Consider the following 24903-nt stretch of genomic DNA (forward strand, 5'->3'; position numbering starts at 1 on the left):
TTCGATCTCTTCTGGGAGGTACTGAGCCGTTAACATTGTTTATTTGGCGCACAGACGGTACGATTCTAGTCCCTAATATGTACTCATAGTTGGTTAAGATATTGACTTTTCTTTATCATCAGCGATCATGCTTGATGCCTTTGTTATGGGCGACAGACCCCCCTCGATCCTCCATGCCCCTCTTCAAATCCTTCCCCTCCACAAACGGGAGGCGGTGTCAGAATGGCATTTTCACTAGACTAGTAATCCGCAGACTCAGAATAATACTCTGGGGACCCGGATTTAAATCCCACCGGAGTAGATTGCGAGATTTGAATTCATTAAGATCTGGAATTAAAAAAAAAATCAGTGATGACCAGGAATCTACAATTCATTGTCGCAAACACTGATCTGGTTCACCCATGTCTTTCAGCCAAGAAATCTGTGGCCCATCCCTGGTCTTGTCCACATGTGACTGCAGACCTTTACAAATATGGCTGACACTTAACTGGCCTCCGATGGGCAATAAATGCTGGCCCAGCTAGTGACCCTTACATCCCATGAATGAATAAAAAAAAACATGAACGTATCCGCAGTTCGAATTTGTTCCAAACAGCAGACATCGTGCACTTCTGCTTTAAAAAAAAGTTTATTAGTCGCAAGTTGGCTTACATTCACACTGCAATGAAGTTACTATGAAAATCCCATAATCACCACATACCAGCGCATGTTCTATTACTTACGTGGCGAAAAACTGCAGCAGGCGACGGTGCAGAGGGACCTCGGGGTCCTTGTGCATGAGTCGCAAAAACCCAGCTTGCAGGTGCAGCAGGTGGTCAGGAAGGCGAATGGGATGCTGGCCTTCATAGCGAGGGGGATTGAATATAAAAGTAGGGAGGTCTTGCTGCAGGTGTATAGGGCATTGGTGAGGCCGCAGCTGGAGTACTGTGTGCAGTTTTGGGCGCCGCACCTGCGCAAAGATATTTTGGCCTTGGAGGGAGTGCAGAGGAGGTTTACTAGGCTGATACCGGAGTTGAGGGCGTTGAGCTATGAGGAGAGGCTGAATAAACTAGGCTTGTACTCGTTGGTGTTTAGAAGAATGAGGGGAGATCTCATTGAGACGTATAAGATGATGAATGGGATGGATAGGATAGAGGTGGAGAGATTCTTCCCGCTCAAAAAAGACAGTAGGACTAGGGGGCACAACCTCAAGATAAAGGGGGAGCGGTTTAGAACGGAGTTGAGGAGGAACTTCTTCACTCAAAGGGTGTTGAATCTCTGGAATTCTCTGCCCGTTGAAGTGGTGGAGGCTGCCTCGCTAAATATTTTTAAGACGCGGGTTGATGGGTTATTGATAAGAGAGGGGATTAAGGGTTATGTGGAGAGGGCGGGAATGTGGAACTGAGCCACGACAGATCAGCCATGATCTTATTGAATGGCGGGGCAGGCTCGAAGGGCTAGATGGCCTACTCCTGCTCCTATTTCTTATGTTCTTATGTTCGGTTACAGTGAGGGAGAATTTGGCATGGACAATTCACCTAACCTGCACATCTTTGGACTGTGGGAGAAAACGGGAGAATCCGGCGGAAACCCACGCAGACAAAGGGTGAATGTGCAAACTCCACGCAGACCTTAAGCCGGGAACTTAAGTCCCTGGCACTGTGAGGGAGCAATGCTAACCACTGTGCCACCGTGCCGTCCGAGGTGTGTACATCCCGGGCAATACTTTTTGCTGTCTCAGTTTTGAGCACAATTGTTAACGCATTGCCTTCTGTTGGTCTATTTGATACTACTTGCTCATTATTCATTTCATTTTTACGCAGTTCCTTAAGTCAGTTGTACTGTTCCTTTTTTGATTGTGATATTCTTTCCATTTGGGTCCGTTTCGTTGGAGCAGTGAGAGAGAAGGGCCAGCACCTGGATTAACCAAGCTGTCGATTATCAAATCCAGGCAACGTGCGGTCGGTGGAGTCCTCTGTCCGGACTGTCTGCTCCGCTACCGTGGCTACTTTTGCTGTCAGGTGTCCCTGAAAAGGGAACACAACAAGCCTACAGGCAGCACTGAGGCCTCCTGCACTCAATGGGTACCGAGGGACTGATGTGTTATTCCGATCCCTTTAATCACATTACCTTTTCTTTGATATCAGACATTACCTTTTTTTTAAATACAGAGACGTGGCTGCAAGGTGACAGGGACTGGGAGCTGAATGTCCAGGGGTATCAAGTGTTTAGGAAGGATAGGCAGGAGGGAAAAGGTGGGGGGGGGGGCGTAGCTCTGCTGATTAAGGATAGCAAAAAGTCTGACAACACCAGGTTTTAGTCCAACCTATTTATTTGATAATATACTCGCAAGCTTTCGAGGGGTTACCCTCTTCGTCAGGTGAATGGAGAGTTCTGGCCAGAACTCTCCATTCACCTGACGAAGAGGGTAACCCCTCGAAAGCTTGCGAGTATATTATCAAATAAATAGGTTGGACTAAAACCTGGTGTTGTCAGACTTTTTACTGTGTTTACGCCAGTCCAACGCCGGCATACCCACATCATGATTAAGGATAGCATCAGGGTGGTAGCGAGGGATGATATTGGAGCGAAGGAGCAGAAGGTGGAATCGTTGTGGGTAGAGATTAGGAACAGCAAAGGAAGGAAGACGCTGGTGGGTGTCGTCTATAGGCCCCCCCAATAATGATCTGGAGGTGGGGCGGGCTGTTAACGCACAAATAAGTGAGGTGTGCAGGAATGGGACGGCCGTGGTTATGGGGGATTTCAATCTGCATATTGATTGGTCGACCCATGTTGGACGCGGTGGGCTCGAGGAGGAGTTCTTGGAATGCTGCCGGGATAGTTTCCTCGAACAGTGTGTGTTGGAGCCAACGAGGGAGCGAGCTATCTTGGACCTGGTGCTATGTAATGAGGCGGGTAGAATTAGGGAACTTGCGGTGAAGGATCCTCTTGGGGAGAGTGATCATTGTATGGTGGAGTTTCTGGTGCAGATGGAGGAGGAGAAAGTGGGTTCCCAGACACACGTCCTTTGTTTGAACAGAGGGGAGTACGGTAGGATGAGAGAAGAATTGGCGAATGTGGACTGGGGGAGCGCGTTGGAAGGTAGGTCTGCTGAGGAGCAGTGGAGGATCTTTAAGGAGATCTTTCTTGGTGCTCAGTGGAAATTAATTCCGATGGTCAAAAAGGACCATAGGAGGAGAGGTAATAAGCCGTGGATAACGAAGGAGGTGAAGGAAAGTGTTAAATTAAAAGCGGAGGCGTTTAGAGAAGCTAAGAGTAGTGGGCGAGAAGAGGATTGGGAGAGGTTTAAATGTCAACAAAGATTGACAAAGAAGTTGATAAAGAAGGGTAGGAGAAACTATGAAGCTGGGCTAGCGCTTAATATAAAAAAGGATAGCAAGAGTTTTTATAAATATATAAAAAGGAAGAGGCTGGCTAGGGTGAAAGTTGGTCCCTTAGAGGATGAGAAGGGGGACTTAGTGGTAGGGGATGGGGATATGGCGGAGGTCTTGAATAACTTTTTTGTTTCGGTCTTCACGGAGGAGGACGTGAATAATTTGCCGGATGTTAGAAATGGAAAGGTGGTAGGATTGGAGGGTCTCGATGACATTAGTGTTACTAGAGAGGCGGCGCTCGACAGACTGGAGGGGCTGATTGTGGACAAGTCCCCAGGACCGGATGGAACGCATCCGAGGGTCCTGAAAGAAATGGCGGAGGTGATAGTGGATGCCTTGGTGGTTATTTTCCAGACGTCGCTGGATTCCGGGGAAGTGCCGGAAGATTGGAAAACGGCTAATGTTACGCCATTGTTTAAGAAGGGTGCCAGGCAAAAGGCGGGGAATTATAGGCCTGTTAGTTTAACGTCTGTTGTAGGTAAAATGTTAGAATCTGTCATCAAGGAGGAAATAGTGAGGCATCTTGAGGGGAACTGCTTGATAGAGCAGACGCAGCACGGTTTCCTTAAAGGGAAGTCGTGTCTGACAAATTTGCTGGAATTCTATGAGGATGTGTCTAGGGCGGTGGATAGAGGAGAGCCGGGGGATGTGGTCTTTCTGGATTTTCAGAAGGCGTTTGACAAGGTACCTCACAAGAGGTTATTACAGAAGGTCAGGGGGCATGGAGTTGGGGGTAGGGTGTTAGCGTGGATAGAGGACTGGTTATCAAATAGGCTGCAGAGAGTGGGGGTCAATGGGTGCTATTCGGATTGGCGGATGGTGACTAGTGGAGTGCCCCAGGGGTCGGTGCTGGGGCCTCAGCTATTTACCATTTATATAGATGATCTGGAGGAGGGAACTGAGTGTAGGGTGTCGAAATTTGCTGATGACACCAAAATTGGTGGAACGGCAAATTGTGCGGAGGGTGGGGAGAGTCTACAGAAGGATCTAGATAGGCTGGGCGAATGGGCCAGGAAATGACAAATGGAATTTAATGTTGGCAAGTGCGAGGTGGTCCACTTTGGTAGGAATAATGGTAGGAAGGATTATTACTTACGTGGAGAAAAACTGCAGCAGGCGACGGTGCAGAGGGACCTCGGGGTCCTTGTGCATGAGTCGCAAAAACCCAGCTTGCAGGTGCAGCAGGTGGTCAGGAAGGCGAATAGGATGCTGGCCTTCATAGCGAGGGGGATTGAATATAAAAGTAGGGAGGTCTTGCTGCGGCTGTATAGGGCATTGGTGAGGCTGCAGCTGGAGTACTGTGTGCAGTTTTGGGCGCCGCACTTACGCAAGGATATTTTAGCCTTGGAGGGAGTGCAGAGGAGGTTTACTCGGCTGATGCCGGAGTTGAGGGGTTGAGCTATGAGGAGAGGCTGAATAGATTAGGCTTGTACTCGTTAGAGTTTAGAAGAATGAGGGGAGATCTCATTGAGACGTATAAGATGATGAATGGGATGGATAGGATAGAGGTGGAGACACTCTTCCCGCTCAGAAAGGATAGTAGGACTAGGGGGCATAGCCTCAAGATAAAGCGGGGGGGGGCGGTTTAGAACAGAGTTGAGGAGGAACTTCTTCACTCAAAGGTTGGTGAATCTCTGTAATTCTCTGCCCGTTGAAGTGGTGGAGGCTGCCTCGCTAAATATTTTTAAGACGCGGGTTGATGGGTTTTTGATGAGAGAGGGGATTAAGGGTTATGTGGAGAGGGCGGGAATGTGGAACTGAGCCACGACAGATCAGCCATGATCTTATTGAATGGCGGGGCAGGCTCGAAGGGCTTGATGGCCTACTCCTGCTCCTATTTCTTATGTTCTTATGTTCTTATATCTGTTTACGTCGATCCAATATCCCTCTCACGCGTTGCCTCTTAATTGATCCCTGACCATATTTATTTGATGAACGTAAAAGTAACAAGCCACATTGCTGTTGGTGTCTTCAAGCTTCATTTTCATTTGGATGCAAATGTGGGTTCGTTCCTGCCATCATTTATTACCTTTGCCTTGCCACCGATCTCATAATCAGGCGATCTTAACTTTTCGACTAAATACATTGTCATTGTTGCTTACCTTGTGTAGATATTTAACAACGGAAAGCATTGGTTGGCTGTTCCAATTTTATATCAAATTTTGAGCACTTGTTTGCTGCAACATTGATCTTCCCGTTGCGGTGCGTAAGTGATCAAATGTCTTCATTAACCTCTGGGTTATGATAACGGTACCATATTGAGAGGCTGTAGTAGGTACCATGTGGAGTCTCGTCATCATTCAGAGCTCTCATCGATGCAAAAGCTTGCCGTCTTTGTTTTTATTCCAATTCAATCAAATCAAGTTCAATTCAGAGTCTCAAAAAGTTAAGACATTCCCGATCCAAGCTGACAAGTCAGGGCTCTCACCTCCTGTCTTGGGCTTGATCTACATGATCCAAGCTGATAGGAGTAGGCATAGTTCCTCCTTCAAGGCTTGATCTCATTAGCATTTTAGCCAAAAGACGGAGATGCCGCTTTTAAAAATTGCTTCAAATGAAGCTAATATGTAACCTAATGATTTTAACCAAGCACAGCATGTCGATACTACATTTGATCTTCGCCAAAAGTCCCGTCTTTGAACATACAGCGCACAAAGGAGCGTTAGTTAAATTTAAATTAATGATTTCAGATTAGTTCTCCACTGGCTGTATTCATATCAATGATTTCAATTGCAGGCAGGGGACCAATGCTGCGGAATTCGTCAGGGTCGATGACCAGCCAGCTTGAACATTTTGTCTGTTCGTCAATGACCTTCACCTCACTATAAATTTAGAAATAATGACGTTAGATAATGCTTGTTAAATACTAATTTCTCTTCGCAATTTCTTATAGAATGCAAGTCGATGGCCGTATGCAGCAAGGCCTCGAAAACTTCCGTATATACACACCGCAGATGCCAGGCAATGACAATCTCTCACATCAAAAAGGGCAACACCCTCATTTTGAAATTTACTGGGACTTCCATCATTAAGCCCCCACCATTAAATTCACGAGATTATATGGTATGCTAATTCCTATTGCCTAGAATATTAATTTAATTCGATCTTTCATAAAAATGCAATTGCTACAATATGTCAGAGGTTAGGAAATCAGCAACGGACTACTCGTCTCCCCAAAATCTTTTCCAGCGTAAACAATACCAATTGGCACATGGTGGAATGCTCTGAGTGCGTGGACAATTGTATCGCCTACAATATATAGGAAGGTTATATAGGACCAGCTGAATGATATGGTTGCAATATGTACCAGCTAGAAGCAATTACGTTTCATTACAACAAATTGCCAAGACAGACTCAACTTAAAAGGGCAGGGAACACAGATGCGTGGGAAAAACATCACCTCTAATTTCCTTTGCAAGTCACACATCACCTTGAGAAGTATCACCCTTGCTTTATCGATACGGATTCAAAATTTTGGAACTTGGTGCCTGGCACTGCCCAACGAGCAACCCCCTTGCTCCTAAAATCCCCATGGGGCCTTAATGATGCATCTGGGGAGTTGCTCTGATTCTCGCTGGAGAGAAGCTTTTCCGGCTAGGTTACAGAGGCAAGTGAGCCCCGATTAATAATGTCCGGAATCGTTAATTCAATGCAGCATATATTTACATTTAATTTAAATGATTTATCAGGTGCCGGTATAATTTCCGGGATATCGGGCGTAAATCTGATTTCCTAGCTCTCTCGCAATCTTACCTGCCCGCTCCGTCCATCGGCTGGTAGTGCACAACGGCGTGATGGCGTCCCAAGTGTCAGATCAAGCCAAAAATGAGGTTCGATCCTTCAGCTTGGATCTGGTTTGTCTCTCCTGTTGAGAACATGAATTGTATTTAATTGGTTTTTGAAGCAAGCAAGGAATGGATTTTGGTCTGTCTGGTTTACTCTAAGCATTAACTTTGCAACATTAATGATGGAGTAGAAACATAGAATGTAAAACAAAAACGAATGTATAAGCTTAAATGCTACTAACTGAAACACTTAAATATGGCAAGATGCAATTCTTCACTGCTAAAATATGTCTATTACTTACAATTTAAAAGGTCTCTCTCATAGACTTAAAATCCTCTTCAAAATCAAACAGCAAACAATGTAGGCTGAGGTGCTGATTCGCTGGCTGCCCGGCCTCAAAGCTTTGAAGACTTCTGCAGTTGGAGAGACAGAAAGACATTTGTCTTCTGACACTCAAACAGCAGCCTCCAGAGACAGACAGAGAGTTCTCTTGCTTCTTTCGAAGCGAAGCAGAGCCCACCCGATTTGTTTCAGTCCATAGCTGAATTTTAAATAATCTAACTCAAGAAAGATTATATAAATCAGTTTCTCAAAGGTAGAGTATCACCGCACCTCCCCTTAAAAAATGAACCAACAATGTAAAATGATGGTTTAATTTTCAAAACGTTCAGTTTCATGCCATCAGTTCTCTCTCTATATATACATATATATTATGTATAAATATATATTCAATCGAACCAGGCCAACATAACAATGGTATAGGCCAGTTCAGTTAATCTTTTCCAACATTGAGCTTTCCTTCTCCTTTCATTGAAGTCATGGTAAAGTATCAGCAATAGCAATCTCTCTTCCTGGCACATGCATAATTTTCAAATTAAATGACTAAAATAATAAATTCCATGTATACAGTCTTGCATTCTTACCTTTAAATTTCTCCAGAAACGCTAATGGATTATTGTCAGTGAAGGCAATTGACTCTAATGAATTGATGGCAATATAAATGTTAACAAGTTGCCATGCCAATGCCAATTTCAACGTTTCTTTTTCGCTGGTTAAATATTTATTTCGAGGATTATATAGCGTTCTGGAAAAAATACCCAATAGGCCTTTCTATCCTCTCATCGTCTTCTTGCAATAATACAGCACGAGTGCCCACATCACCCCCATGAACGACCACCTGAAAGGGTTTTGCATAATTCAGTGTTGCCAGTACAGGCACAGTTGTGATCGCAGCTTTCATTCTGCCAAACGTCTACTGATGCTCAGGCCTCCACAGAAAATTTCAGCGCTTTTTCAGCAGGGGCTCAATCATACTGCTAAAACTTGGAATACATTTCCTGTAATAATCACTTAAACCCAGAAATTGGGTACTTCCCTTTTCATCGACGGTTTTGAGAACCCCGCTATAACCTTTGTTCTTAAGTTCTGTGGAGCTATCTGTCTATCGATCCAACTTTATGTCCTAGGAATGCGAATTAGTCTTCTTCAAATGCAATCTGAGCCAAGTACACCACGAAGTCCACTTCATGAAATCGATCAAACAATTTCTTTAGATGTTCCAAGAGTTCCTTCCAATGAAAATGACCAGATCATCCATGCACACTGCACAATTTATTGGTCCAGAAATGACCTTATTAGATAGTCTTTGGAATTGTGCTGATGCATCCTCTATTCCAAAATGGCATGACTTCAAATTAGTATAGACGGTTTGCTGTCATGTAAGGTGAAATCTCCTTCACTCTTCTGGATAATGGTATTTATCAGTATGCTTAAGTAAGTCAAGTTTAGGGATGTCATTCGCTCGTCCCATCTTTATAATGCGGTCTTGCAATCGAGGAATGGGATACAAATCTAACTACATATCTGCATGATGTTTCTATAGTTGACACACAATCATCGGGTATCATCTGGTTTTGGTATCATCACGATGGGTGAGCTCGATTCACTACAATGCATGACACTGATGTCTTTTTTAAAGCATTCTTTCAATTTGATTTTGAACCTATGCCAACGTTAATGGATTAAGTCTATATGGATGCTACTTATTTGGAACATCATTCCCTATATCTACCGCATACACAATTACTTTAGTATTTCCTTGTTTATGCCCACATCTATCACCACGTGATTTCCTGACACTTTGAGGTCACCTTGAGCTTTCCTGGGAACATCCCTTCATAATATCTTTTTATAAATCTTGAATGCTCACTTATTGTTCAATCTACTTTGAGGAATGCAAAATTCAAGATCTCCTGGGACGGATTCTTTGTCCTAAGTTATATCAGATATTACATCTTCCTTCTGTTTACCTTTCCTATCAACATACCATTTGAGGATATTCAGATGGCACACTCTGTGAGTCTTCCTTCTATCTGGCATTCAAATCAAATAACTCACTCAATTTTCTCTGTAATTGATAACGCCCATGAAACCTTGCTTTTAATGGCTCAGCTGCCACTGGTAATAATTTTATTTCTTTGTCCCCCACTCGTAGCAATACTACAAGTTTTTTTATTTCTTATCAGTTTCCTATTCCATCACATGCGGTGCCACTTTAAAATGCTGTCTAGACAATTCACCAACGCTTGTGATTTTTTTTCTGAAGTTTGACACATACGTCAAAAACATGGTCTCAAATTGCCGACTCATCAATTTCCCCTTTATCAATATAAATGTTTATCTTACCTCATGATCAAAAATTAAATCAAAGCGGCTGAACTTAGTTGAACTTAAACTTAAGGATCATCCCGAATTGCATAAACTATAAATCGAATTCCTTCATTTCAATCCTCTGGATGGCCCTGACTCAACGCCCTCAACATGGTTTTTAAACTTTAATAACATTGTTCCAATGCGTCCTGTGATTCTGGAGATACAAAATTGATTTAAATATCTTTGTCCCTGAGCGATCCATAACGTCACTGAATATCTTCAACGCAAAATTTGATCACTGATATATCTTCCTGGATAGTCTAGATGTGGTAAAAAAAATTAACACTCATATAATCCTTTTAGCTGTAATATTACATAATAGAATGGCCTCTAGAAATCTAGTAGGCACATCCATTATGGTCAGGAAATATTAATTCCCAGTTTTCATTTCGTGAGGGAGTCCCACGCAATCAAATAGGACCCTCGTAAAATGTTCCTCAAATGCCAGAATGGGTATGGAAGTTTGATTACTACGGAAGGTATTTCTATTAACTGATATGTGTGATAGATATGAGCAAAATACAACTAAGCCAATAAAAATGCTTCTGTTGTTTTGTTTGAGTATTTCTCCCTCATTAACGACGGCCGCGCATTGCGGTCGTCCTGGTGGAAACACTCGGGTTATGCACCGGGGCTCGGGGGTGGGGGGGTGGCGTTGATGGAGCGGGACGGAAGGGGGCGGGTTGTTTGCCGTGGTTCCCGCTCGGGACTCGCATGTTACTTGCGGCGGCCTCCACCACAGTCTCCCCAAGCGCTTCCTCTTGTGATGTCCGCAACACCCCCTTTCTATAATTTACTGGTAATACAACTTGATAAACGTTAATCATCTGTCTGAATATGTAAACGTCTCCACTTTCTCATCAACATGTAATTTTTAATGTAACAACACTGTAATATTCACTCAGATTCTTCCTCTGTATATGTGTTCTCCTACAGCTCCCTTATCTTTACATCTTTATGTTGCAATTCCTCCAACTTTCCTGACCTGAAGATATCCGCTTCGGCCTCCACGTGTATTTACTTTTTCTCAACCATACGGTCGAACATTGGCCGCCATTCTCTCATCGCGACCCGCAACTTTTCTGTCACGTCGATGTGGAAGATGCATGTCACCGACCTCGAACAGGGATTTGTGCTTGCACTGGGAACAGATGCGCATCTCCCAGGGCTAGAGAGCAGTCTGATCAGACGACGCTGGACAGTGGGTTCCGGTCTCGATGGAATCTCTGACCCCGTTAGGAGTACATCATTCTGGCGCGGTTCAGACTAGCTCCTCACGTTCGGGGTACTAGCGGGAGACCCGGCCGGAATGAAGAGGGGTAATTAGGCTCCACAGGGGGTCGGGCGCCGGGAGATGGTGCCCCCTCGACACCATCCTGGCAGTGCCAGCCTTTGTCCCCTGGCACTGCTCAAGGGGCAAAGTGCCCATGCCCAGAGGGCCCCTTGGCACTGCCCATCGGACATCGGTAGGGCCAAGAGAGTGGAGCCTCTTTTAGGCAGGGCCTAAGAGCGACCGGTGGGGGTTGAGGTTCCCGCTGCCACTTTGCAAGCACCATAGGTCTGGCATGGAGGGAGGGCAGCGTTTGGGGCGGGCTGGGGGGGGGACGGTCTGCCGGGGAGGAGGGTATGACCCTGGAGGCGGGACTGGGGGGGGGTGGTCTGCCGGGGTGAAGGGGGTGTGGCGATCGCCATTTGTGGGGGTTGCAGTTGGCTGTACATCGGAGCGCTAGGGGGCGTGGATGTCAGGCTTGGTCGGGGAATTGCTGTGGGGGCTGCGATTAGGCCGTGGGGGAGGGGGGGTGTGCTGGAGGGTAGCATTGTGGTAATCCCAGACTGGCCAGCAAACGGGAAGTCTGACAGATTGGGACCACAGCGCATGCGCAGAGTTCTGGAGCCGTCAGACCCCGGCGAGCATACGCTCCGCCCCTTGGGCTTCTAATAAGATTCACGACTGGGACCTCTGCAATGCACAGATTGCAGAGATTCAGGTGAGAAGCTGAACTGACAAAACAGTCGGAATTTAGGACAGTTTTCCTACTAATTCAGCATTTTTGGGAGAATCAGCCTCATTGTTTCTGAATTTCAGCATCTTTGTCGTCACCGTATTTTCTCCTCTTGCCTGAAAATGTGACTTTGTGATCATGTTACCGCACGGCTTGGAAATTTCCCACGATATGATTCCTGCAACAGCTCAGTTGTTTGATTTTCCACTGGTTTTTCAACTACAGTAGGCATTGCTGTACTCCAGTTATATCGTTACCCAGGATAAACTGTATTCTGAAAAAAGATTATTTCTCTGTTACTCTTACTAGCACTTCAGTTTTGTTCACGGGGCTTTCCAGCCTTAATTTAAATAACGGAACACAACTCTTTTCACAATGAATTCCATATGTAGCCAACTTTCCCAGCAATGCTCCTTCTAAACTATATCTGTCCTCATCACTCCCATTAAAGATTAAATTGTCCTCGTACCTCTTAAAACTTTAACTCATTTACATATTTCTCCTTGTATAGACGAGTAAATCTTGTTCAGCCAAGTACAGTATTCAAGGAGATCTGAGACTCGCTTATTAACCAAAACCTAAGCATATTTTACATCCTTTTGCACCTGTTTACCTTCTACCATGATTCCCCTTACCACTTTAACAACATCCACTGGCTTATCCTGTTTTACCACGTCTATCTTCTCAATGCTGTTCCTAAACCACCAACATGGATTTTGTGTGTCCAACTTTGTTACGAGACATCTGAGGCTTTTCATTTCATTTTCATCCTTATGTGTTTCCTTTATAACATGAGGCCCATCGCCAAATAGATCTCCTTTGCCTTTGCCACCTGAGAATTTCTTTTTATGCCAGTTGTTATCCCCTACAAGTTAAAATTTATGTTGAAAACAGTGATTCACAGAACAATGGAAAATCATCTGCTATTTTTGCTTCTACTGTTGCAGTTTTATACATTTTGATTTCTAACATTTCAAGTTCAATTATTTATTCCACTTGCTGATGTCCTAATACTTTCTCTTTGTTCTATTTCTTCTTCTAAGTCCCTTTTTTTCTTTTTTTTCATTTTTGTTTTGCCAGGGCTATTCACTCCATTTCTTTGGCTTCCATCTCTCTAATTTTTCCTCTGGAATTGGCACTCTGTCTCTATCTTTTTACTAAAATTGCTATTCCAACTGTCTCATTTCCTTCCCATGTTGTAACTGTCTCAGCTCTTAGTCCTGTTCAAGCTGTTTCATTATAATTGAATTTTAGCCATTTCCAATGAATGTGTTGCTAACACATGTAAATATTGAGCTGTCACTGAAATTATCTCTGCATTCCCTGCCACTTAAAATATAGTCAATTCCAGCTGCATTGCCAATTCCAAAAGCTTTGTTTCAACTGCTTTTGGTAAACCACTCGAGTGACCTCTTCCACGCCCAGGAAAACTTCAATTCATTCCTACATAAGGTCTATTTCTTCATGTTTAGTAATCCTAAGAAAAACAAAGAATTATAATTTTCAATCTGAGCCACACCTCCAATTTGTTAGGGACTAGAGCAAAATTGCCAAAGTATATTATGTAGTTAGACTACAACACATCTATTTTTATTTTGGCATTAGTGTGAGGATAAGTTATTCAACTCCAGGTGTGATTCTATTGAGACACTAGGAATATTTAGCAAAACGAACATTATTTTAACAATACAGTTTAAATATGGTGAAAGAATTAACATAATTTTTACCATTTGAATCTCTCGAACATGACAAGCTATAATTCTTAAATGCAAACCTAGCTCTATCAGTTCCAATGTAAGGATATTCCTCATAGAATTAAACTCCTCTTCAAAATCTGTTTGCGAAAATCACAGGCGTATGTGCTGGTACATGGGCTGGCAGTTCTCAAACCTTTAAATGCTTCTTGAGATAGAGAGATAGAAAAACACTCGTCTTCTGATACACAACGGCAGTCTCCGTAAAGAGAGAGGGATCTCTTTATCATTATTCTTTGTTCATTCATGGGACATGGGTATCACTGGTTGGCCAGAATTTATTGTCCTTGTTCAGAGGGAGTTGAGAGTCAATAACATTGCTGTGGATCCGGAGTTACATGGAGACCAAACCAGATAAGGATGGTAGATTTCTTCCCCTAAAGAAGTTTAGTGAACAAGATGTTTTCCCCCCAACAATCGACAATAGTTTCACGGCCATTAATAGAATCTTAATTCCAGATATTTTTTATTGAATTAAAATTCCACCTGCTGTGTTGGGATTCGAACCCAAGGCTGCAGGCTTTTAACTGAGTTTCTGGATTAACATTTTACTGATATTGTCACCAGGCCATCGCTTGCTTCTTTCAAATCGAAGAAGAAACCACCTGTTTTTCTCTGTAAACTCGGCTCCTCCCCTTCACGTGCCTTTTCCTCTGTCATTCAACCTAACAATCCCTATTCTGAAAGAAAAACATGAACAAAAATTCATTAGTTCTGATTAAAACAGATGTCCCGTTATTTCGGATCAATTATTCTCCTCCATTCTCAGCATGGACCAGCGTGGTATGATGACAGATCAGCACTGGTAATGTGGAGTTGGATTTTAAGCATACTATTCACAAGGAAAATGATAAAAATACATTATTTTAAAGGAACAGGATGATTACAGCTTTGTGCTCAAGTTGTCTCCCTAGAAAAACAAGTCAGCTAGTCCGTAAGTTTTGTGCATTATTTGAACTCAAGTATTACTCCTGCTGATTTGAGACTTTAACCATTTAGGCAACATGAAACAGGTTGGTGAAATAACTTGGGAAATCTTTAATAAGTTGTAGATATGCATTTATTAAAGACAAGGTAGGACCTGACTATCATACTATGGTTCTTAAGTTTTCGATCAGCCTTGGGCACAGGTTGATTCTAAGTACCGCCGTGCATTCCATATAGAATGTCAGTGTATGGAGTTTGCACGCAGCATGAGTCCTGACGTATGGTCTTGTAAATGACCAAAAATGTACAACCAGTATTAACACCTCATTATTTGTTCCCCTCCGGAGTCAGCGAGCAGAGGCAGGAGACATAGTTGAGAGGATTGGTTTGGAGGGCTAATTTTTTAATGTCTAGAAACCACATAAAATAAATTAAAGATATATGTTACACATCTTAAAAGTTTGGCTTGTCCTATGGCTGGTAGGAATGATAATGGATAGAGTGGGCTTGAAGTGCATGAAATAAGTTTTAGCTGAAGTGCATTTTGCTGTGTTTTTTTTGCTGTTTTGTTTAAATGTCTTCCCGATGTAATGTTGATCCTTACAAACCTCAGTGATTACTTCAGATGATGCAGGAAAATTTATGACCAGAGGTGATATATTCAAGTCTCCTGGAAGTTAATGTGAACTCTGTCTCCGACAGGTATTGCAGAATCCAGTGTAGATTGAACACCTGCAAGTCATGTTCCACCAATGTTGGCACATCACAATTTAAACTTGGCTTCTTAAAATCATTGAATTCTTTTGAGGCTTTGACGTCAGTACAGAGGTCACTAGAGAAGAGTCAGTCTGCCTGTAAAATGCATAATTAATAGATGCAAACCCTCTCTTCCTTTACACTCCCTTCACCTCCTCTTCCTTCCCCTTACCTAATTTTCCTCCCTTTCCCTCCCCTTTATTCCACTCATCTCATTTCCACTCCCGTCCTTTCCTGTTTCCCCTCCTCCCTTCTTTATATCCCTCCCTTATTACTGTGTTTACAGAAAGACAACAGAACAATTGCATTAAAGTAAAAAGACATGTTTTATTGGCCGTTGTGTTAAAGTGAGCAATATTTTATTGATCTTCGTGTTGAAGTGAAAACTATTTTTTAATTACAAGAAATTTGGAAAAGTTAAGCTAATTAAATGAAATGTCAACTGCAGCTGTTAAGGTTAGATGCTTCGTTAAATGGTAACATTGTATCAAAGTTTGGTATTCATACCATCATTTTTGTTAATGAATGCTTTCCATAAAACTTTACAAAATTCTGCAGATGCCTTATTGAAACATTAAAACACAAATTTAACGTGGAATTCTATAGGTATTTTCTTGAAATATCAAGACACATTTAATTATGAGATAATAGTAATTAATAACATAATTGAGATAGAAAAATCAGCAGAATACCAATGATAATCACATGGTGATTTACAAAAAACAACGAACAGTATGGCACAGGAACAGGTCCGTCAGTCCACCAAGTCTGCCCCGACATAATAACTATCTAAATTAAAGACGTTTTGTCTATTCCTTACTTATTTATGTATTTGTCAAAATGCCTCTTAAATATTGTTGTTTATTCAGCCACTACCATCTCCTCTGGCAGCACATTCCAGTCAGTTACATTCCAGTCAGATCTGTGTAAAAAAAAACCCTCTCACATCTCCTTTAAAATTTCCCCCTTTTACCTGAAAGCTATGTCCACTTGTAACTTAAACCGTTACCCTGGGTACAAGACACTGACTATCCACTTTGTCCTTGCCTCTCAAAATTTTGCAAACTACGATCAGATGCCCCCTCCCACCCCCAGCCTTCGAGGTACAAGTGGAAACAAACCAAGTTACTCCAGTGTCTCATCCTATCTAATATCCTCCAAACGAGGCAACATACTGCTAAACTTTTCTGTACATTAGAATCATAGAATCCTACAGTGCAGAAAGAGGCCCTTCGGCCCATCGAATCTGCACCGAACACAATCCCACCTAGGCCCTATCCCTGTACCCCTACATATTATACCCACTAATCCCTCTAACCTACGCATCCCAGGACACCAAGGGGGATTTCTTAGCATGGCCAATCAACCTAACCCGCTTATCTTTCGACTGTGGGAGGAAACCAGAGTACCCGGAGGAAGCCCACGCAGACAGGAGGTGAATGTACAAACTCCACACAGACAATGATCCGAGCCAGGATTCGGACCCAGGTCCCTGGAGCTGTGAAGCAGCAGTACTAACCATTGTGCTACCGTGCCGCCATTCTCCAAAGTATCCCCATCCTTCTAGTCATGTGGCTGCTTTAACCTTACACAATATTCCAAAGATGGCCTGGCTAAAATTCTATACAGATGCAACATGACTTCCCAATTTTTATATTCTATGCCCCGACTGATTAAGGCAAATTTGCCATAGACAACCTTGACCAATTTATCCACTTGCCCTGAATCTCAATAAAGGTAACTATGGTGATGAGACATGGATTGGCACTGTTGGACTGGGAAACATGACTGAAAGGAGAGACTGTGGACAGGCAAAGCAACCATTTAAGGAACAAATATGTGAACTCCAGAATTTGTTTATTCCTGTTTTGCACAAGAGTGGTAAGGGAACTGTGGCCGAACCATGACTTATAGATACTATTAGATTCACGGAAAAAGCATACAAATTGCCAAGAAAAAGCAATAGACTTTTATTGGGAACAGTTTAAAATTCAGCAAAGGAGGGCCAAGGGATTGATTAAGAATGGGAAAATGGATTTGAAAGAAAGTTAGCGGGGAACATGGAAACTGACTGTAAAAGCTTCTCTAGGTATGTAGAAAGAAAAAGATTGGCAAAAACAGATGGAGGACAATCACAGTCAGAAATGGGAGAATTCACAATGGGTAACAAAGAAATGTCTAAGGAATTACATTTGTAGTGTGCTTCTATCTGCACAAAGGAAGACATGAACAATGTACCAAACGTTCCGAGAGAAACAAGTGTTAGCGAGGAGCGGAAGGAAATCAGCATTAGTAGAGACATGGTACTGGGGATATTGATGGCATTGACGGTGGATAAATCTCCAGGGCCTGATAATCTTCATCCTGGAATACTTGAGGAAGTGACCCTGGAAATAATAGGTCCATTGATTGTTATTTTCAAAAATTCTTGAGACTATAAACTGGTTCCAACAGATAGAAGGGTAGCTAAGGTAAACCTGCTACCCAAAAAGGGAGGCAGAGAGAAAACAAAAAAAAAGTATAGACCAGTGAGACTAACACCACTAATGGGAAAGTTGTTCAAATCCATTACCAAGGATTTCATGACTCAACATTTGAAAAGCAGTTGGACAATCGGTCAAAGTCAGCATAGATTAACAAAGGAGAAATCACATTGAACAAATCCATTGGAATTCTTTGAGATTGTCACTAGTGGAACGGACCAAGAAGAGCCAGAAGCTGTGGTTTATTTACATTTTCAGCAGGCTTTCCACAATGTCTCGCATAGCAGATTTCTATGTAAAGCAAAAGCACATGGGGTTGCCATTAATATTTTGAGTTGGATAGAAAGGTTGTCAGGAGATAGAAGCAAAGATTAAATGCATATTTTTCTGATTGGCAGACAGTGACTAGTGGGATGCCACAGCGATCTATGCTAGGACTCCCACTATTCATATTATATATTAATGATCTGGAAGATGGAACTAAATGTATTATCGACAAATTTGCAGATAATACCAAGTCGGGTGGGAGGGCATGCTGTGAGGAGGATATAGAGAATATTCAGGGTGATTTGTACATGTTGGCTGTGTGGGTATATGCATGGAGATGCAGCATAACGTGAATAAATATGAAGATATGCACTTTGGTAACGATAATAGAAAGGCCGATTATTATTTGAAGCGGTGTAACATGAGAGGTGTGGATACTCAGCGAGGCCTTGGCGTTCTCACGCGTCAGTCGCTGAAAGTAAACACGCAAGTATAGTAGGTCCCAAATCAGGCAAGTGGCATGTTGGCCTTCATAGTGAGAGGATTTGAGTATCAGAAAAGTGTATGCACTTTTATAGGTCGCTGATGAGGCCGCACCTGGAGCATTCTGTGCAGTTTTGCGTCCTTTTCTGAGAAAGAATGTCTTTGCTACAGAGGGACTACTTTGCAGGTTTACCATGCAGTTTCCTGGAATGTTATGTCTGTCACACGAGGAGAGATTAAGTTGCTTCAGAATACATTCACAAAAATTTATAAAGAGCGGGGATCTCATAGAGAATTAAAAAAAATAAGGTTAAATAGGGGAGATTCTGAAATAATGCTGCCGATGAAGGTAAAGTCCAGTGCTAGGATCATAGTTTGAGGATAACGTTTTCGAATTAAGGTGAGGAGACCTTTCTTCACCCAGAGGATGGTGAATATTTGGAATTCACTACGACAGAAAATAGTTGAGGTAAAAATCCATGTGATTTCAAGAAGAAATTAAATATAACTCTTGGGGTTAAAGGGTCCAAGGGCTATTACGAGGTGTGGGCTGGGAATGGGAAGGGGAACGAAGGGGATTGGGACATTGATTTTGATGATTAGTTATGATCTTCAACAGCAGATTGGCCTACTCCTGCTTCTAGTTTTCATGTTTCTATCTCTTTGCCTTTACCACTGTCTTTGTAAAAAAAAACCTCCTTTAAATTTTCCCCTTTTTACCTGAAAGCTATATCCACTTGTAAATTAAACCGCTATCCTGGGAACAAGACACTGACTATCCACTTTGTCCATGCCTCTTAAAATTTTGCAAACTACGATCAGATGCCCCCTCCCACCCCCAGCCTTCGAAGTTCAAGTGGAAACAAACCAAGTTACATAAGAACATAAGAAATAGGAGCAGGAGTAGGCCATCTGGCCCTTCGAGCCTGCCCCGCCATTCAATAAGATCATGGCTGATCTGTCGTGGCTCAGTTCCACATTCCCGCCCTCTCCCCATAACCCTTAATCCCCTCTCTTATCAAAAACCCATCAACCCGCGTCTTAAAAATATTTAGCGAGGTAGCATCCACCACTTCAACGGGCAGAGAATTCCAGAGATTCACCACCCTTTGAGTGAAGAAGTTCTTCCTCAACTCCGTTCTAAACTGCCCCCCCTTTATTTTGAGGCTGTGCCCCCTAGTCCTACTGTCCTTTCTGAGCGGGAAGAGTCTCTCCACCTCTACCCTATCCATCCCATTCATCATCTTATACGTCTCAATGAGATGTCCCCTCATTCTTCTAAACGCTAACAAGTACAAGCCTAGTTTATTAAGCCTCTCTTCATAGCTCAACCCCCTCAACTCCGGCATCAGCCTAGTAAACCTCCTCTGCACTCCCTCCAAGGCCAAAATATCCTTGCGTAAGTACGGTGCCCAAAACTGCACACAGTACTCCAGCTGCGGCCTCACCAATGCCCTATATAGCCGCAGCAAGACCTCCCTACTTTAATATTCAATCCCCCTCGCTATGAAGGCCAGCACCCCATTCGCCTTCCTGACTACCTGCTGCCCCTGCAAGCTGGGTTTTTGCAACTCACGCACAAGGGCCCCGAGGTCCCTCTGCACCGTCGCCTGCTGCAGTTTTTCTCCACGTAAGTAATAATCCTTCCTACCATTATTCCTACCAAAGTGAACCACCTCGCACTTGCCAACATTAAATTCCATTTGCCAGTTCCTGGCCCATTCGCCCAGCCTATCTAGATCCTTCTGCAGACTCTCCACACCCTCCGCACAATTTGCCTTTCCACCAATCTTGGTGTCATCAGCAAATTTCGACACCATACACTCGGTTCCCTCCTCCAGATCATCTATATAAATGGTAAATAGCTGAGGCCCCAGCACCGACCCCTGAGGCACTCCACTAGTCACCAACCGCCAATCCGAATAGCACCCATTGACCTCCACTCTCTGCCTCCTATTTGACAACCAGTCCTCTATCCACGCTAACACCCTACCCCCAACTCCATGTCCCCTGACCTTCTGCAATAACCTCTTGTGAGGTACCTTGTCAAACGCCTTCTGTCTCATCCTATCTAAAATCCTTCAAACGAGGCAACATACAGCTATACTCTTTTGTGCATTAGAATTGTTAGCGTGAGTGGGCGAACACGGCCACTATGGACTCAGAGTCAGGTTCAACAGCGGTATAGCTTTATTTCAATGTCGACAGAGGTGCAGCCAGGACATACAATCAGAACTGTCTCGACAGCATTCTAAAGACCCACCATAATGGGCTACAGTTATACACTGTACAATTCAAATGCTAATGTTTTATTTACAGTATTCGACTCTGACCATCCTGTTTCGATGTCTTCAAGTATTGTAACGGTAGGTTTAAGTGTGTGTTTATCATTTCTGTCTGATGGGTTATTAATGGTCTAGAATCTTCAGGGTTTGAACAATGGGTGTTTGACTATTCTCAGGAAGTTTGAGGGGTCAGGAATGCTTACTTAGTTATGCTAATCTTCAAGTGTCTCCATAGAGGGTTGCTTGATTAGATCAGAGGCGCTGATTTGGTGGGAAGGGGGTGTGCTTTTTAATTTAGTTCCTGTAGGTGCCATCCTGTCAGGTCCCCTTTGTGTGCTAGCCCTCATTTGCATTCTAAAAGCATGTCCTTGCCTGCGAGTCTATGTCTGTTCCCTTGTGACCTTTAGTGGGGAGGCTGTGAGTGCAGCTATAGTCTGTTCCCATATTGTGTACCCAATTTCATAAAATTTGTTGTCAGATAACAGAATCATAGAACTCTACAGTGCAGAAAGAAGCCCTTCGGCTCATCGTGTCTGCACCGAACACAATCCCACCCTGGCCCTACCCCCATATCCCTACATATTATACCCATTAATCCCTCTAATTTACGCATCCCAGGACAATAAGGTGCAATTTCTTAGCATGGCCAATCAACCTAATCCGCATATCTTTAGACTGTGGGACAAAACCTATGGGCGTTCTCAATCTGACTCGTCGGTCGGGACTTGGCTGCTCTCCTCTTGCGCCGCACTATCGCTGTAGAATGAAGGCTACGACAGCAAACTGAAGTTTCGTGATTTTTCAACGCAGGTCAGTAAGTTGGTAAGGAATTCCTGCCGGCCCTTGGCTTTCTACCGCAAGACGCAAGGGTGTCTACCCTTTCTCTCCGTACCTTCTACTTATCTCTGAACAGCAGTCAATTGCTGCTTACCTTGCTCAGTGAAAATGTCTGCTTTCCAACTAATTTTAGGCCATAACCCACAGCGGGATCAATGATGTTATTGAATTGGCATTACTGAGGCGAACATAATTCTTAGTTGCCTTAAAGGGAGTGATCAATGCTTTGTTCGAGGTGGGCATGGTTAGTTTTAAATCAGTTTCTCGAGTGTGATGGTCATCTAGTGATATAATGTCTCTTGTTCCTTGACTGGCCTTCCAAGTTGTCAATTACTTGTCGGAGTATCCACCTCATTAAAGTTTGCTCATTACTATGATTCTTGCGAAGATAAAATAATGCTTCGTGATATTTTCATTGTCCAGAATGGGGAACATTTTATGTAACGGAAAATGAATGGGAAAAATAACAGTTCAGATTCTGAAGGGGAGAAAAAGCGAGTAAAAGCAAGAATTGAAAAACGGTCAAGGAATGGAGGTTACGGATGGCTTTGAGTTCCAGAGGAAGGGATTGGCTGCAAATGGAGTGGCAGGTTTATTTAGAAAAATGCCCAATAAAGAACATCCTGGTCAAAGTTCAATGGCACGCTACTCTTCGCACCATTCTATTGAATCCTCTGTGCATTTGTTGTTACCCTCTGTACATTTGTTGTTACCCACCCATTCTCCTTGATACGGGATATAATTGTAAGTGTTCGTGCTTGCAATTATAGAGATTTAACGAGATTTCTGGTGCTGAGAAACTTCAATTTACACACGCCTTCATATTCCATCCTATCATAGAACTTCCTTTTCATCCATCCTTCTACATATTTAAACATTTTAGCATCTATTGCATTTCTACAAAATGCAAGCACTGCTGATGCTGGAAATCTGAAATAAAGGTAGAAAATGTTAGGGCTACCAATAGATCTGGCAGCATCCGTGGCGAGAAAAATAGAGTTAATCGTTCAGGTCAAAAACTATATTCTAACCATCATCGACCGTATCCCCTCCCTGACAAATATTTATGTTATGCTTGACTCTTAGATGATATTCTGACCATATATTTGCAACTGCACGAAATTTGTTTATTTCTACCCTTGCAATATAGCAAATTCTGTCCTGACCTAATGCAATCTGCCCCCGCAAAACTCACCCACTTATTTGCAACATCCAAGTTTTATTACTCTTATTTACTTCTGGCCAGCCACACACACTGAACGCTCGGTAAACATGTAGTTACTCAACAGTTTGCTGGCAATTCCCCAGATGTCATCAAATCGTTTCATCCATTATGTGTTCGCTGATCTACATTTGCTCCCAATTAAGCAAAACCATTTAAAATACGTATCCTTCTTACTTACACAACCTCCTTTCATTTTCTGTGATGTTCTCTAGCTGTAAAGCCGTCGGCTGCACTGCACTCTCCAAATTACGGCTGTTTGAGGATTCTAAGTCTCCGTTACTCCTCCATTGACAGCCTACCATAAGAACACAAGAAATAGGAGCAGGAGTAGGCTATCTAGCCCTTCGAGCCTGCCCCGCCATTCAATAAGATCATGGCTGATCTGAAGTAGATCAGGTCCACTTTCCCGCTTTCTCCCCATAATCCTTAATTTCCCTATCTACCAGAAATCTTTCTACCCGTGACTTAAGTACATTCAGCGAGGTAGCTTCCACCACTTCAATGGGAAGAGAATTCCAGAGATTCACCACCCTTTGAGTGAAGAAGTTCTTCCTCAACTCCGTTCTATACTGCCCCCCCCCCCCCCCCGCTTATTTTGTGGTTGTGCCCTCTAGTTCTGCTATCCTTTCTAAGCGGGAAGAATGCCTCTACCTCTACCCTATCTAGCCCCCTCATTATCTTGTAAGTCTCTATAAGATCCCCCCTCAGCCTTCTAAACTCCAACGAGTACAGACCCAGTCTATTCAATCTCTCTTCATAAGCTAACTCCCTCATCTCCAGTATCAGCCTGGTGGACCTTCTCTGTGCTCTCTCAAGGCCAATATATCCTTTCGTAAATGCGGGGACCAAAGCTGCACACAGCTGCGGCCTCACCAGTGCCCTGTACAGTTGCAGCAAGACCTCCCTACTTTTATATTCTATCCCCTTCTCTATAAAGGCCAACATTCCATTCGCCTTCTTGATCACCTGCTGCACCTGCAGACTGGGTTTTTGCGATTTGTGCACAAGGACCCCCAGGTCTCTCTGCACTGTAGTATGCTGCAGCTTTTTGCCCTTTAAATAATTTTCCCTCCTACAATTATTTCTACCAAAGCGGACAACCTCGCATTTGCTAACATTATACTCCATCTGCCAGGTCCTCGCCCACTCACTCAGCCTACCCAGATCTCTCTGCAGACTTTCCGCGCCTTCCACGCAATTCACTTTTCCACTCATCTTCGTGTCATCAGCAAATTTTGTGACCCTACACTCAGCCCCCTCCTCCAGATCGTCTATGTAAATGGCCCCAGCACCGATCCCTGCGGTACTCCACTAGTCACCAACTGCCAACCAGAAAAGCGCCCATTAATTCCAACTCTCTGTTTCCTGTTAGACAACCAATCCTCAATCCATGCTAACACCTTACCCCGAACTCCATGCACCCTAAGCTTTTGCAGCAACCTTTTGTGAGGCACCATATCAAACGCCTTCTGGAAATCTAAAAACACCACATCCACCGGTTCCCCTCCATCTACTGCACTAGTCACATCCTCACAGAAATCCACCGCTTTCAAAGCACCAAACTCTGTATTGCACTACCAAATCCTTAACCTCCCTGCCTCTTTCCTCTTCTGATAGACACCTTAACATTTGCCTATTTGATGAAGGTTTATCGCCCAAGATACCTCGTTGTGCAATTAGCTGTCATTTTTTGCATTATCTTTTAAACATTTCATAGTTTCACAGGCGCGAAATAATGCAAAATGACCATTGTTCATCTTTTGTTGCTGGTCGTGCTACAAGTGACTCCAAAAGCTGCCGAAGAGCAGAATGGTTACAAATGAAATGTATTATCTTACCAACGGGCATAGGACGTCAAACGTCACTGCTCTAGTCTCAGACTCAATATTCAGCAGACAATTTGCATAGTGGCAAACACATGGTCAGCACAGCCTGACATCAGTTGAGCTTTATCTCGCAATGTTGCCGAATTTGATATTTCTCTCCATGTTCCTGGCTCACTCGATGATCA

Source organism: Carcharhinus amblyrhynchos, chromosome 4 (genome assembly GCF_965287045.1).
Source record: "Carcharhinus amblyrhynchos chromosome 4, sCarAmb.v2.hapA, whole genome shotgun sequence".
Taxonomy (NCBI): Eukaryota; Metazoa; Chordata; class Chondrichthyes; order Carcharhiniformes; family Carcharhinidae; genus Carcharhinus; species Carcharhinus amblyrhynchos.